Genomic DNA, 15480 nt, shown 5'->3' with positions numbered 1-15480 from the left:
GCACAGAAGAACGAAGATGAACTTATAGTATCAATTATTCTGGAATAAGATTTGTGAGGTTTGACCTCAACAACATTGACTTAAGAACAAACCTTAGTAATAAAAGAGAGGCAATGGAAACCTCTATTAAGCTTAAAAGCACATCATGAATGCATGGACACCATTTCCCAGTAACATTACTACAGAGAGTACGCAAGAGATCAGCATTACAGTTCTTCATGTTGCTTCAGATTTAAGTTTTTATCTTATCTCCAACAGAACTTTATACAGAACTGTCTTGGGGAGGAAACACTGAATTTAATATTTTAAATAGAACAATGGCTTCTGTGGATTCTTCTTTCTTTTTTCAGTTCAACCCTAAACAAGACTTTATTGCTGGAAGTGTATTATTCCATGAGTTGTTCTAACAATACCATAGCCACCACAGCATTTATCCTTTCATACTCTGCTTTTAAAGCACTAGTTGCAGTCAAGTAGGAAGTGCCATACAAAATTTCATCTATTAGTAAACACATTTATTATGTATGCAAGAAGACTTTTATTTTTCTTGCTGGAGTTGTTATGGGCAGCCACTGCTCTGGATCCAGCAGTTTCATTTGACAAGATGTAAGTAGTCAGCCCTGGCCTTCACCATATTTGATATACCTTTAATACAGGTCTGTGATATAAAAGGTCACATGACCCCTGGATTAATGCAGCTTGATCTGCATCAGGGGGAATTCCAAGCTGGCTAGGCAGAATGTTGTGGGACCCAGCCCAAGAGATTCAGGAATGCCTGGAATGTGCATATAAACGCAAAGGACTAGGGTGATTAGATTTACTATCTTCCCAGCAACTGGCTTGAGACCATGACAATAGCAGGCTTCAAAGTGTCACCCCATTAGCACATTCCAATCCCCTCTTCCTGTGATTACATTTCCCCACCCCAAGCTAGTGAGCAATCAATCAGCATCAATAAGTTAATTTCTCTCTCTGAGAATGTATGTTTCTTCATATCTAAATTCATCAACTCAGCTCCAGTAGATTCATTCGCAAACTGCCCCTTTTGTGCAGCTCCAGGAGAGACTTCGTATTTTCTTTCACACACCCCGGCAGCAGGTAATCAAGGTAATCAAACTTTTATAATTCCCAGAGACTGATCTTTACAGTCTTTGTCCCAATGGCTGAGGGGACTCCCGCAGCCTCAGGACACATTTTGCCCTATAAGAACCAGGGCTCTTGCCCCATTCAAACTGTGCATGCTTCCTGGATCCAAGCGCTGCTCCCACAGGGTCACTTCCCTAAGAGAGAGAGAGAGAGAGAGAGAGAGTCTCTCACTCTCACTCTCACTCTTTCTCCCTCCCCCCCTCTCTCCTGGCTAAGAACGCTGGACGTGTGAAGCTCCCTTCCTCCATCTCTACTCTCCAGGATAGGTATATATACTACCCTCCCACACTCTATTCCAAATCTCTGGCTATCTTCCTAGGACTCTGTGTGCTTCTTGTGTGTGTGTTTACTTTCCTCTGTTAATAAAATGTTACTGTTTTGAACTGAATTGCACCAGTCTTGTCTGCTTCCTTGCGGAAAGGACCTTGTAAACACTGGTGGAGATTATCCCATTGTTACCTCTCTTGCATAGCCTTCCTCCTTGCTGCTAATTCCCCTACTCGCAAGGAGTCCCATCCAGGTAATGAGGAGGGAACCCCAAGCGAGCACTACTCTCCCAGCATGCCCAGGTCCCCCATCTTCGGACAGGCTTTGTATTAGCACTGTGGCAAAACAAGGTCTTCTTCAGCATAATATAGGACTTCCACCAGTCAAAACCCAGCCAGGCTTGGATGGGCACCGCATCCTTCGGGGGATCTGCGGTCTTCTTCTGACTGAGCCCATGATGGTGTTGCATCTACCACTTTTCAACAGGTTAGGCCAAATGGCCATAGCCTTGTTTGTGTCTCATCTCCTTAATCCTTTGATCTGCAGCAGAAACAAACTGAGTTGGTTTCATCCCCTCGACTAATGCTAGGAACAGGGGATCCAAATTACATACCAGTAATTTACTACAGGTGACAACTCTGAAGCTGCATTCCTCTTGGAAGAAGTCAGAGCCAAGGAAATAGACGTGAAGATATAACTATACAGCATCAATTGGGATTGATATCCTCTGTCTGGAAGGATTTGATGTGATCCTGGAAGATTTGGTGTATTGCTTTAGAACAGTTTAGGTGGGTACTAGCCATCTTGGTCTGCAGTACAACAACAGGATGGGAGCCCAGTGGCACCTTAGAGACCAACAAGATTTTCAGATAGAAAAGAAGGGCACTCTGATACTCGAAAGCTTGCACTCTGAAAATCTTGTTGGTCGCTAAGGTCCCACTGAACTCAAATCCTGCTGCTTTAGAACAAGATCTGAAAACTGCAGGTTGCAAAGCACAGGAACCCATCCAATAAATATTGTCTTTGGGACTTCCTTCTGTCGAGTACACAAGAATGTTAATGATGCTCTGTGTGTGTGTGTGTGTGTGTGTGTGTGTGTGTGTGAGAGAGAGAGAGAGAGAGAGAGAGAGAGAGAGATGAAGACAGTCTGTAGCTATTACTCTGCTATTCTGCTGCCCTGTTTACAAACCCATGGGGGTTTGTATCATAAGATGTAAGATTTTCTGTCCATTCTTCACCAAGAAAGAAATTGCAATGGTACCAGCAATAACTCTTAGTGAATAAGTACATCAAACATTTTTGTTTGTTTTTTGGTGTCATGGTCCCATAGCCGTGCTAGAAAAGTTCTGATTTCTGGCATCAAGGAGCTATATGTAATTCTCTGTGCCTAACAGAGTCTGCAAAGCACATTTATTGGGAAAGGACTGAAAACCACAAATCATCTACCATGATCTAATTGCAACTGTAATTGACAGATAACAATTTTCTAAAACTAACTTTAAATACTGTGGTTTTCCACATACTGATCTATGGCCTTTATTACACAAGGAAAACCTACAATTAAAGATGATCTTTTTCCACTGTGACAGCACTTAGCACAAATTACTTGATCTCTAAGGTATCCAGTAAACGGCTTCTGTTAAATCATTTGTTTATTTCCTCTGTTGCCATCTGGCTTTTCTTTCTCAAAATTGGATCCCAAAGGAGTAGACTTGCGTCCCACAGCATTATCTCAGTACATCTGCATACTGTTTTTTCCCAATGTTATAATGGTTTAGGTTCAGTTCTGCTGAAGTTAGTTACAAATCTGGCACACTTAACTCTGTATATTTGCAAGAGTGTTTCCCTGCCCCCCCCAAAAGCATAATCACCTTGCAGCATGGAAATAATTGGATTTTTGGTGCATTGTGCTGGAATATTGTTCAGTAGGACCCAACCTAGGCATTTAAGATGTTCTGACTTGTAGTTCGTGTCTGTGGTACAGATGACCTCCTGAGACCGAATCAGTTCAGAATGTAGATGGGAGGTTCATGCCGCTCATGCCACAGGCTCTCCCTGCCTGAGGAAAATTAGCCTAACTAGCAGTTTAGTCTGATCCCGTCTTCTCCCTAGTAGTTTTCTATCTAGGGGAGATTTTAACATTCCGAAGCCTTCAATCATACTAACCCAGTATAGCCACAAGAGAACCTTGCCACATGATATTTTCTGGATATGTAGACTGGCTCTAACTTAAAATGAAAAGGATAGAAACTGGGAAGGCCATTTCCCCAGAAGTTGCTAGTTGCCTAGATATACTTGAATGGTAGTTTTGTGGAGGGGCTGTAGCTCAGTGGTAGACAGATCTTTTTTTCTGGGGAAAAGGTGGTGGAACTCAGGACCGCACAATAACGTCCCTTTGGGTCAGCTGGAACAAGGAGGGAGTTTTTTAAAGTTTCAATTGCCCTCGGTGGCGCGGAGGGCAATCTAAACTCCCCTCTGTCTGGAGAGCAGGGGGTGGGGCCATCGGCCATGTGACCATTTTCAAGCGGTTCTGGAACTCCGTTCCACTGCGTTCCAGCTGAAAAAAAGCCCTGGTGGTATCTAATTGACATGCAGAAAGGCCCAGGTTCAATCCCCAGCAACTCCAGCTCAAGAGATCAGGAATCTGGTCACGTGAAAGGCCTCTGCCAAGACCCTGGAGACCTGCTGCGGGTCTACGGATATTGATGACTGATGGTCTGAGGCAGTAAAATGTTTCCCATGCAGAAATCACGTTAATTGCGGAGATTCCAAGGAGAAAGGTGATATTTTCTTGTTTCGGAACATATTCGGTGTTTTCAGGTGTCTGCTGTAAGGCCGATAGCTGTTGGGACAAGTCCTTCAAACTGCTATGCTAAATCACACTGAATCGAACACTGAATCAAAATAATTTCACTTATTCCAGAAGATATAATTTTAATATCCTATTTTATCTTTTTTTTTCCTATTCCGAAAACAAGCTTTCAGATGCTGCCTGAAAAGGCTACCCATTTTATACTGCAGAGGTTCACTTTTCCTTCTTAACTTCATTTGGGGAAAACCAGATCTCATCTGTCTAAGAGGTACATGTGTGAGTCTTGCATTGCCTCCATTTCCCCACACGGGACTCAAATATGCAACAGAGCGTGCGACTAACGGCATCAGGGAAATGAGCGCTTCCCTTTCCACGTTTCGATAAAGGTCACTTTCCATCCTGGAGAGAAAGGACACATTTGCATTTATCACTTACAGCTCATTGTCCAGAAAAAATGCTGCCACAGACTAAACAAAAGCCAACTCACCCAGCCCACATGTGCCTGCCTTTAGATTGGCCTTATCTGGCTGGATATGCCTAGATCTCTAGTCTCTGTCACAGCCAAAGACGTGAGGGTGTCAGCTGAGGCAGATTTGGGTAACCTTAAATGTCAGAGCAACGGCTCCTCTTCCTTTGGCTGTTTTAAAGGAATTAACCTCTGTGTAAACAATGAAGTCAGGCTGGGGACAAGTCACTGAGGTTTTCTTTCTTCTTTTTATAGAACTGAAGGTTGCAAAAGAAAGACATCACTGTTTGTGGTGACAGATTCCAGAGAGGCAGCCGCATTAGTTTGCTGCAGGAACACGCATTGTCACAGTTCTTACGTTCACTCCACCAAGTATTGTTTGCGAGCATAAGAAGAGCTTTCCTAGATTAGAGCAGTGGCCCATCTAATCCAACATCCCGTTTCACACAATGGCCAACCACCTTCCCTGAAGGGCCAACAAACTGGCCATGGAGGCCGAGGGTCTCCCCTGGTGTTGTCTCCTGGCACTGGTTTCAGAGGTTTGCAGCCTCTGAATTGAGGAGGTTCCCTTTAGTCACCACAGCTAGTAGCCATTGAGGGACTTCTTCTCCATGAATCTTTCTAATCCTCTTTGAAAGCCATCTGTGCTCATCATGGCCATTATTACATCCACTGACACTGACTTGTTGAGTAAAGAAGTATCTAAGTCCTGGATCTACAGCTCACTGACTTCACTGGATGATCCCAAATTTTACTGTTATGGGAGAGGAAGAAGAAGTTTTCTTTATCCACTCTCTCTACCCCAAGTATAATATTATAAACCTCTTTCATGCCTGCCACCCATTCTAAACTGAAAAGCTCCAAACTCCTTCACCTTTTCTCATAGGAGAGGTGCTCCAAGAACCTGTCCCAAAGATAATAGTTGGACAGAAGAAGTGTGTGTGGACGCCACAGGAAACAATGGCTCACTCAAGCAACTTCTTAAAAACTCCAGCCTATTTGTGTGCATTTTATCTATAGTCACACTTCTCAGTACTGCTCACATCCATCCTCTAGGAAATGCTGCAGTGACTTCTTGTGATGTAAAATTGGGTTCGAGTCCATTTTGCATTTGCACAACTCTACATGCTCGTTTTGAGTTAACTATTTTAAGCAGATGCAGTAGTACTGCATCTACTGCATAAAAAATAAATAATAGTCACAGCCAGTAGTCACAGCCTTAAAAAACATTAAACACAGCGGGTGGGAGATCCATTTCTCTTTCTGGACTGACTACAGTAAAAATGCGTATTTGTGTTTCTTTTCTGAATTAGGTTTCAAGTCATCTGATTAATGGCCAAACACTGTGCCCTGTAAAGATTTCCATGCAGTCGAGTATTGAGCCTTCTCATTTGAGAAATTAAACACTGTGAAGAAAGGTAGGGTATAGATGAAGTAAAAATGAAGTAAATAAATAATTTCAGGAGAAAAACATATTCTTGAAAGAAACAGACTGCAACTTTTACAAAGCTCCATTATCATTTGGGAGCCTATTTTACAGATTATGGCTGCTTCCAAATGGCAACCATTCTCCATGTAGATTCCATTGCTACCATGAATAAAGAAACATTTACAATAATAATATTTCATCCACAGGGCAGTTTTCCCTGTGCTTTCCTACCTCAACTCTCTACGGCCTGTACCACTGGAAATCTTTTTCAGGCTTTGAAACAAAGCCTGAAAAATAGTGCAATACTAATATAATGATCTATTGCCACAATCTATCAGTTCCCAGCTTTCATTTTTTGTTTAAAAGTCTTTAGCCCTTTTCCTTGTATAGCTATAAGGGGAAATGTGCAACTTAACAGAGCTGAGAGAAAATGCTGCCACCTAAGAACTTGCTCTTCGAAGACTGCAGCCCACATAAAATTTTCTGGTGACTGATGATTAGACTCACAAACAGGTCACAACTTCATAAAACCTCTGGATTATAAAATTCCAGGGCTGCATGCTTGAATGAGTCCCCGCAAACAAAAAATCCCTTTTCCTGAAAAAGGGCACCTCAAGTAGAAGACTGGGTTAGGGAATTGTTGTCCCTTGCATCTTATTTTCTATATGCAGGAAGGTTTTTATAAGGGGAGCATTTGGTCATACACTCCCCATCCCTCTTCAATCTAAAGTGGTATGGTCCAGGAGCCATTTTACAACAGGTTGAGCTGTTTGAATGGACTGGGCCTAAGTCCATTCAAATAGCTAGTTATGCAGCATATCGCTTATTACCTAGTTACGCAGCATATCGCCTGTACAACAACCTTGTTTCCTTACCTCTGGATTCCAGTATTTTTGTGATTTTTTCCTATTCCGAAAACAAGCTTCTGACAGCATATTGAACACCATCCAAGCAGAGAAGGAAAAGGCAGAAAGTAGTAAAAGCCTCCATTTGTGATTCTAGATCTAGGTAAATTCTCAGCTGCCAGTTTACAAATCCAGTCACTGATTTAAAATGCGTATCGTGTAGGACAGAAAGATGCACTATGTTTTATCAGCTTCATGTCCTTTCCAATACATCAAATACAAAAAACATGGCTTAATCTCGCATTAAATCAACATGATGAAATCATTTGTACAAACTCCAGGAAACAGCAAAGCAAGGAAAAGAGGTTAGGCTGGAGCAGGCAGTGGGCACAAAACTCATTATGCTGATTGCAGTATTGTACGTTCTAGCTGATCAAATAATATCCCACTAGAATTTCATTGATTTTTCATAATTGAGGGGAGTACTTTTGCTTCCAAAATCTGTCCCAGCACAGAAGCTTTTCTTACTGATCCAGTCATTACCAGCTGAGATTATACAAATAACAATGAGATTGAAAGCAATGGCAGTATTTGCACAAACAACTTTATATCAAAAGAAACAGATGACAGGATTTCACTTAAGCTAAACTTTTGATGCTCTTTCCTTATTAAATTAAAACCCTGCTAGATCAGACATTTTTTCACATGTCAATGCCCAGTGATTCCTTCCAGCTTTCATCTAAACTGATCTCTTAAAGCACAATAATATTTTATTCAAAGATAAACATTTACTGACAAAAACTGTCAACTCTTTGCCTACCCAAAAAGTGACAACTGGAACAAACAAGAGCCCTTCCTCAATTCCCCTTCTTACTATGCTGACCACTGTCCTTTTAGCTATAGTGTGTTCTCAGGGCCAAACTACATGTTATATTCAAGATAGGTCACTGGATCTCCCAGCATTAATTTTTACTCAAAAGCAGCCATTGAGGGCAGGAACAATTCAGATTAGAGTTGTTGCTGGGCAAGAGCTGCTGTACTACAGACAGCATTTTTACAAGAAAATCTAGAAAGAATAAACACATTCTGCCAGTGCTTTAGTTTAACCGGTACTTACAGGATAAAAATGACTAGTGTTTCTGTATCTCTTTTATTCTTCAGACTGTTCGTATAATTCCCACCATATTGAAAGCCACATTTAACATTGTTAAAGCTAATGCATTCACTGCTAACTTCCTAATTTGGCAAAATCAAACAATTATACCAACAGTCAAGAGAATTATACATTTCTTCCTTGACTAGGAAACTCAGTAGGTTTCCCTATATATAATCCAAATTCATCAACACCACATTTTGTGAACAATTGCTTTTGTATAATTGAATTGCACGCAGCTAATAAAAGAGTTTCCTCAGCAAATTTCCACCCTTCAGTCCAAGTCACACTAGAGAGACTAAACAAATTGAGGGCTTTAGAGTGCAATCCTATGCAGAGTTACCCCAGTCTAAGATCCAGAGGAGTTAGCCGTGTTAGTCTGCAGTAGCAAGTGGAGGGCAAGTGAACAGGGAGGAATACATGTGAATCTGTTCACTTGCCATTCAAATGTAATTCGTCACTTCTAGCTTGGCCCAGAGAGAACATTCCAGGGTTATTCTGGCCAGAGTAAGGTTAGAGGGCACACAATGCAGCCATTCAGGCTGGGCTTGGGCAGTGCCTAGATGGGCCTCCGGTGCCCCCCTATGGGTTATGCCTTGAGCCCCAGAGAAGGAAGATCAAAAGTTAATGTGGCAACCATGGTGTCAGTTTCAAAACCTAACTACTACTTTTTCATGTAAAAGTACAGTGGGAACAACCACCTTGGGTTGGATCCTGACTACCTGACATACTGATTCCAGCCCATTGTTTAGCATTATACATTCTTTTATGTAAAATATATAGATTAAAAATGATATAATACATGCAATGTATAACGCTTAGCACTTTACATGCGATGTCCTTATTGCTACCCATATAAAAATAGATACCCATGTGATTGAACAAAGGTGATGGAAGAATGTATTCACTAACACGTCTTAAATATTTTGTTTGGAATCTTTAAAAAATAATCAAATTATGGGCAACTATTACACCCAGTAGGACTACTTAAAATTAAACTAACCATTTCCCTTAAAACCAAAGAAACAATGTCCTAGATTACATAGCCGCCCTGAGCCCATTCGTGGGGAGGGAAGGATATAAGTCATATAAAATAAAATAAAATAAATAATGCTCAGAGTCAGTTGTCCAGGGAAAAAAAGCCAAAATGGCCACTGCTATTGTCTTGGCAAATGTATCTTCTGCAAGACTGTAACAAATTAAACATATTTTTACGAGGGATTCTTATGTTGAAATCCTCCTGTAAAGTCTATTGAAATCACTTGAGCTCTTCAGTCAACTCAATGTTCTCAGATGAGGTGGTAGAATGAACTCACCTTCAGGTGAGGTTTTTTTTTTAAAAAAAGTTCCCCTGTATTAATAATTCCCTGTAAGCAGAAAACTAGTACAGCATGCCAAGGGCTACAATAGAACTTCCCTCCCCAATATGCCCATTGTTTACTTTGGGGGAGCTTTTAACACAGAGGAAAATTAACAATGTGGTAGTACACTAGTATAAAGCCCATTTGATTTCAGAACTCTGCCATCTCATTCTGCTGTCTGTGTAATCATGACCACATCCCACTGCTGCAGAGCAAAGCACATGGCATGGAAATGTGCACTTCCCCAGGGGTTTACACAGCTGTTTGGGAGATAGCTGGAAAAGCTCAGTCAGCAGGAGGACAGCACAGCACTTGAGAGAGGCCAGATGCATTCCTGGTGCTACCCCTCTCTATTTGTCTTAGTGAACTCAGAGCCAAGCTACAAGTGATGCCTTACACAGGTTGGACACTTGTCAGCTTCCCTCAAGTTTTGATGGGAAATGTAGGCATCCTGGTCTTGCAGCTGTAACGGAGAGCCAAGCTGTAAAACCAGGACGCCTACATTTCCCATCAAAACTTGAGGGAAGCTGACAAGTGTCCAACCTGTGTAAGGCGTCACTTGTAGCTTGGCTCTCAAGCAGTGACTCACGCTCCACTATCCAAAAGGAGAAAGCGTGGCTTTGCTCCAGCTTCCCAAAATTGCGGTGTGGGTGGGAGTCATATAACTGAGCAGGAGTCACATTTGTCATTCCTTTCTTTGATAAACATTCTCCTCAAAGGGATAAGGAACTCCCTCCACCCTTCCAAGATTAGGGGGAACACGTAACAAATTTAATTCAATGGGAGGTCAAACTAACAAAAAACTAACAAATTATTCTGGCAGAAGTTTTCATGAGTCAGATCTCACTTGTGCAGATGCTTTGTGAAAGGCTTCTGCTGGATTACATTTTTTAAGGTGCCTCCTGGATCCTGGTTTTAATCCACTGCTGCTAGACTAATTTGATTCCATCTTTTAAAGCTTTTTTATGGGCCACTTGTAGCCATTTTACAGATACCCTTTTAGGCAGCTTAATACTGTTTTGATGGCTTGGTTTAATATTGACACTTACAGGGTTGTTGTTTTATAATTGTATTGTATTTATTTTTACCCGGTGAACTTCGAGCAGTTCTCTGGAGAGGGATCTACATTTTCTAAACAAATTAATGTGCTAGTAATACACAGTGGAATCAGCTTGGAAACTGTTCTAACATTGGCTGCTACAAGGAAACGTGTGCAGCGCCCAGCAGTGGAGGAGTGGGTTGCGTCAGGCTGCAACGGGGCAAACTTAAATAGAAACCCCCCCCCCCACACACACACACCGCAATTTGGCCATGAGACTCACGGGGCTGTTTCACAAATGGGGAGGGGGAGTGGACAATGCCTGCCACCTTAAACGAGGGTCAAATAAAATCAAGTAAGCGTTTCATGTGTAAGCACTCTGAATAATGAGAATATTGCAGGGTTGCCAAGAACCTGGAGGAAAAAAATGTCTAGCTTAAGATATGAAAATGGGTAGTTGAAGCTTTTCAGGGTGCTGGGGAAATAACGTCCCATCAAGCTCCTATTTAGAGGATGGCTTGTTTTTCTCCTCCAGCTTGAGCCGTTATATTATTTGCAATTTCAGTGAATGAACAAGCTTAAAACAGGTGCATGCCGGATTTTGACAAATAAATAAAATGGCGCCACATTTTCAGCAAACTCCAGAGATCCGGGTGCTTTCGTTGATTTTGCTCAAGGCGAACCCCGTTTCTCACTAAATCCCAATTCGTCCTGTAAATTCCACCTGGAGCGAAGGAAACCGCGTCCGACCCCCTCGCACTGGAGGCGCTGCTCCAAATGGCACAGCTGCGGCCCGGCAGAGCGGGTGGGTGTGCGCGCGCACGAAACAAAGGCTGCGCTTCATTCGGGGAGCCCGACTTCTGGCAACACACACCACGTGCAAACACACACCCCGGGGGCCTTCGAAGCTTCCTTTGAAGCGAGGACTCCAGAGAGTCGCGCCCCGATGATGGGGGGAGGCGGTTTGCTTCAGTCCCTTTAACGGGGGTTTTATCAACAGAAGGCAACAAACGAAGTTTTCCTCGGCCGGTCTTAAAAGCAGAGCCACAGGTGGCGCGAGCAGCCCTGCCCGGCGCCGAGGCTTGGCGAGCCCCCTTCCCTGCGCCTCCAGGAGCGCCGGCCGCGCGGCTCCCCTTCCTCGGAGCTACGGCCGCAACTGCTGGCGCTGCTCCCGTCTGACTCCCGGACTCCCATGGCAACAGGCATCTCTTTCCCGGCGGTCTTCGTGGCGAGCGAAACCCCGGAGAAGCCGCAGGGCTCCGTTCCCGGGACAGGCTGAAGCAACGGCGCTTACCCGCTGGGCGAGCCAGCCCAGGCCAGCCCGGTGCTCCGCGTTACTCGGAAGCAAACTGGGCTGCATTCAGTGAGACTGGATTGCAAATTTGCGAGCCTGGGCACGTTTCATTGGATTCAGTCCTCTGAACAGCCGATAACTGACGAGAGGCTCAATCTGGACGCAGGGCTGCCAACTCGGGGGTGGGAAATTCCTGGAGATTTTGGGATCGAGAATTTGTGAAGAAGAGGGACCTGAGCTTGGTATAATGCCATAGAGTCCGTTCTCCAAAGCTGCTACTGTTTCCAGGGGAACTGATCCTGGTAGCCTGGAGTTCAGATAGAAATCTGGGAGGTTTCCAGGTTCCACCTGGAGGTTGGCAACCCTGAAAGGGAGAATTAAAATGCTATGACTCCGCTCCCTGGACTTCATAAGTCCACTGTTAACACAGCCCTGTTCATATTGAAACCTCACCTAAATTCAGCTCAATACATGGTTGGGGGACTTGCCTTCAGTTTGATGTGTCACAGGTTATACAGGCTTGGTGTACAGGGTGAAAGGTAATCTATCCTCTGTATATTCTCTCATGAGTATGAAGTTGCTCAGAATTTTGGTGTGGTCTTGTTAGAAAATATGCCCTAAATTTCACATTTTGCAGTCTTACAGATGATGATTTTAAATAATCAGACCCTGGGGGCTATTGACAATTCTTGGCATTTCAGTGGCATTTAAAAATGTGTGTGCACACATAAACATAATCCACAGTAAAAATTACCAGAATAACACCAGTATACACAGTATATCTTTGCCTCTTAATGTATACAGATGCTTTTAATCATATCCAAGTTTTTTTACCTAAATTCTAGTTGAAGGTAAATCCCATTGATTTCAATGGAATTGCTTACAAGTCATTACATTTAGTTTTTTTTTTTATAATTTTTTTTATTTTTCATAACTACAAAACACTACACCAGACTATCACAAGGAAAGGGGAGAGGGAAGGGACAAAGGGAGGTGGAGGTCATTACATTTAGGATGGTAGCTCCGTCTTAATAATTCCAGTGCAGTGCAAAATGGTAGGAATCCTATCACCTTTGATATGCAATAAATGCTATAGTCAAACTCCCAAATATTTGCGCTCAGAACGTTGGGGGAGGGGAAGAGCAAACCTTGGCAATAACGTGTTATTTTTACATTATTTATTTGAATATTTGCATCTTACCCCATCCTGCATTCCTAGTGGCTAATAATGATAACAGAAAAACTTAAGTATTAAGAAGAACATTGACAGGACAGATGGAGGGGAAGCTGGTGAATTCTAGGGGCTGAAAAAAATTGCAGTAAAAGTTTTAAAATGTTTACTGAATGATGAAATAAAATTAACAAAGTAAAAATTAAACATTTATATAAATTTCATTTTAATTATTTCATAAAACTCAATGTTAGTGGCAGAAAACAAAAACAAAACCATTTAAGAACAACCTATATCTTAAAAGTTAAATTGCAGAAGGATACATGTATTTCCCCCCTGAAATTAAAAAAATGTTTTATTTCAGAAAATTAAATGTTAGGCAAGAGATCATCACATTAAATTCCCTGTGAATCTGATCCAGCTAGTCTTCAAAGGGCCTAGCTGCTGATACTTGCTACTATCAGGATCTGTATATCATCAAAATCAATGTTCAGTGACTATTTTAAATTTGCAAAGTTTTGTATTTAATTATTCCATAATCTGGATAATTAACTGTGTACCAATCTAAAACCCCTGATTTCAACGGCTTAGATTGAAATAACTCTGCATAGAAAAGCAGTCAAGGAAAGACAGAACCTTTATTGGCATAACCGTAACAGTGTCAAAAACAAGTGAAAAGCAGTCTTAATTTAGTCAGGCCTTCCTTTTTCAGGAGGTGGTTAAAGCAAGAAATATTTTGGGTTCCTTGTGTCTCCTTACCTAGAAAAAAAGCTTTCAAACTTTAGTGCAATGAGAGTGCCACAGAAGGAAGGATACAAAGAAGCTTATTTCTTTAATTTTTAATATGTGCATTTATTTTTCCTTTACTACTGCTGTGGTGTTTGAATTATGAAAGGACTAAACTTTATTTAAAAAATACATTTTAACTCCTGCTCTCATTGCTTTTTCCTGGCAAACCTGGCAGTGAGGCTTGTCTGCCTTTTTTTCCTGCTCTTCACGCTGTTTCTAATGATTTTGGGCCAATCCTAATTTCCATTAGAGTAATCAATTGTGAGACTCCCATTGATTTCAGAGGAAGTTAGGCTGGGCCATTGATGTTTCCTTGTCTTGTAATTCAATATTACATTCCTATTCAGGAACGTAAGAAATTGACTTCTTTAATATTTTCTCTTTATCCTTGCCCTTTACACCTTCCATCCAAAGTGCGGCATGACGCTTTCTGGTATGGCCTTACTCCATTAAGAGCTCAGACCTAAGACCTCTGCTGGCAACTAAGTGCTTAGATTGAACTACGTTTTTGTAAGTCTATCAACAGCTGCAGCCATGAGAGCTCAATGGAACCTCCATATTCTGGGGTTGCATATCTTTGATTACTAGATGCTGGAAACAAACTACATGATATGCCAGTCTCCGTTGTATCTGCTTGCATACTGGGGTGAAAGTAACTTCAATTTCTCACTGGAAACTCCAAACAGGAGATGCTTCCACTTTGGCTATTCCTTTACTTGTAGTCTGAACCAGCCTATCCCTGCTGTGCTTGTGAGCTTCCAGAGACATCAGACTGTTTATTTTTCAGCTGCTTCACAGTGTGATCCTAAGCATAGTTTACACCTTTACAGCCCACAGATTTAGAAGGATGCAACTCTGCTTAGAATTGCATTTTCTAAGTGTTTTTGCCTAGCATTCTTAACTATTCCCAAAGTGGTAAACACGCATGAAATAAAACAGCAGGAGAACCTAATCTTGAAATGACTAATAAATACCACAACATAAAATAATTATACTTATAAAAACAGAGCAGTAAAACCATCATCATACATCAAAGCAATAAAGCAATAATAAAATGAGAGCGGCAAAGACATTCAAAAGGTAGTAAAGAAGACCAAGACGCAACTGAGGGAAGGCTAACTGCTGATGGAAGCACCAGGCAAGACTAGGTGGCCTTGCTCTGGTCCAGCTAGGTCATTTTTTTTAACATTCAATTTATATATCACCCTTCAGGAAAACTTAACACCCACTCAGAGCAGTTTACAAAGTATGCTATTACCCCTGCAACAATCCCCCTGTGAGGTGGATGGGGCTGAGAGAGCTCCAAGAAGCTGTGACTGACCCAAGGTCACCCAGCTGGCTTCAAGCGGAGGAATGGGGAATCAAACCTGGCTCTCCAGATTAGAGTCCTGCTGCTCTTAACTAATACACCAAACTGGCTTTCTTTGTACACACATGAAATTAACACTAGATTTGTGGTGCAAGTAGAAAGTGCTAGAGCTTGTTTTCAGAGACCCAGTGTGGTCCCAGCATTTAAAAAGCACAGCATATCATGTCAAAATAGGGTTGCCTACAATCTGGAGGGGGGAAAGTCCCCTCCCCTTAATAAAGCCCTTGATAGGATGCTAAATTTACCGAGAGATGTTACTTACCTCTCTGCCATGAAAATCTGTGGCTGCCCATTTCTGCGCACTAAGCTTTTATTAAAAGAGGAGGAGATTTTTCTCTC

The sequence above is a fragment of the Eublepharis macularius genome, chromosome 11 (assembly GCF_028583425.1).
Source record: "Eublepharis macularius isolate TG4126 chromosome 11, MPM_Emac_v1.0, whole genome shotgun sequence".
NCBI classification, from domain to species: Eukaryota; Metazoa; Chordata; class Lepidosauria; order Squamata; family Eublepharidae; genus Eublepharis; species Eublepharis macularius.
The sequence above is the reverse complement of the archived record's forward strand: the minus strand, read 5'-3'. Positions refer to the sequence as shown.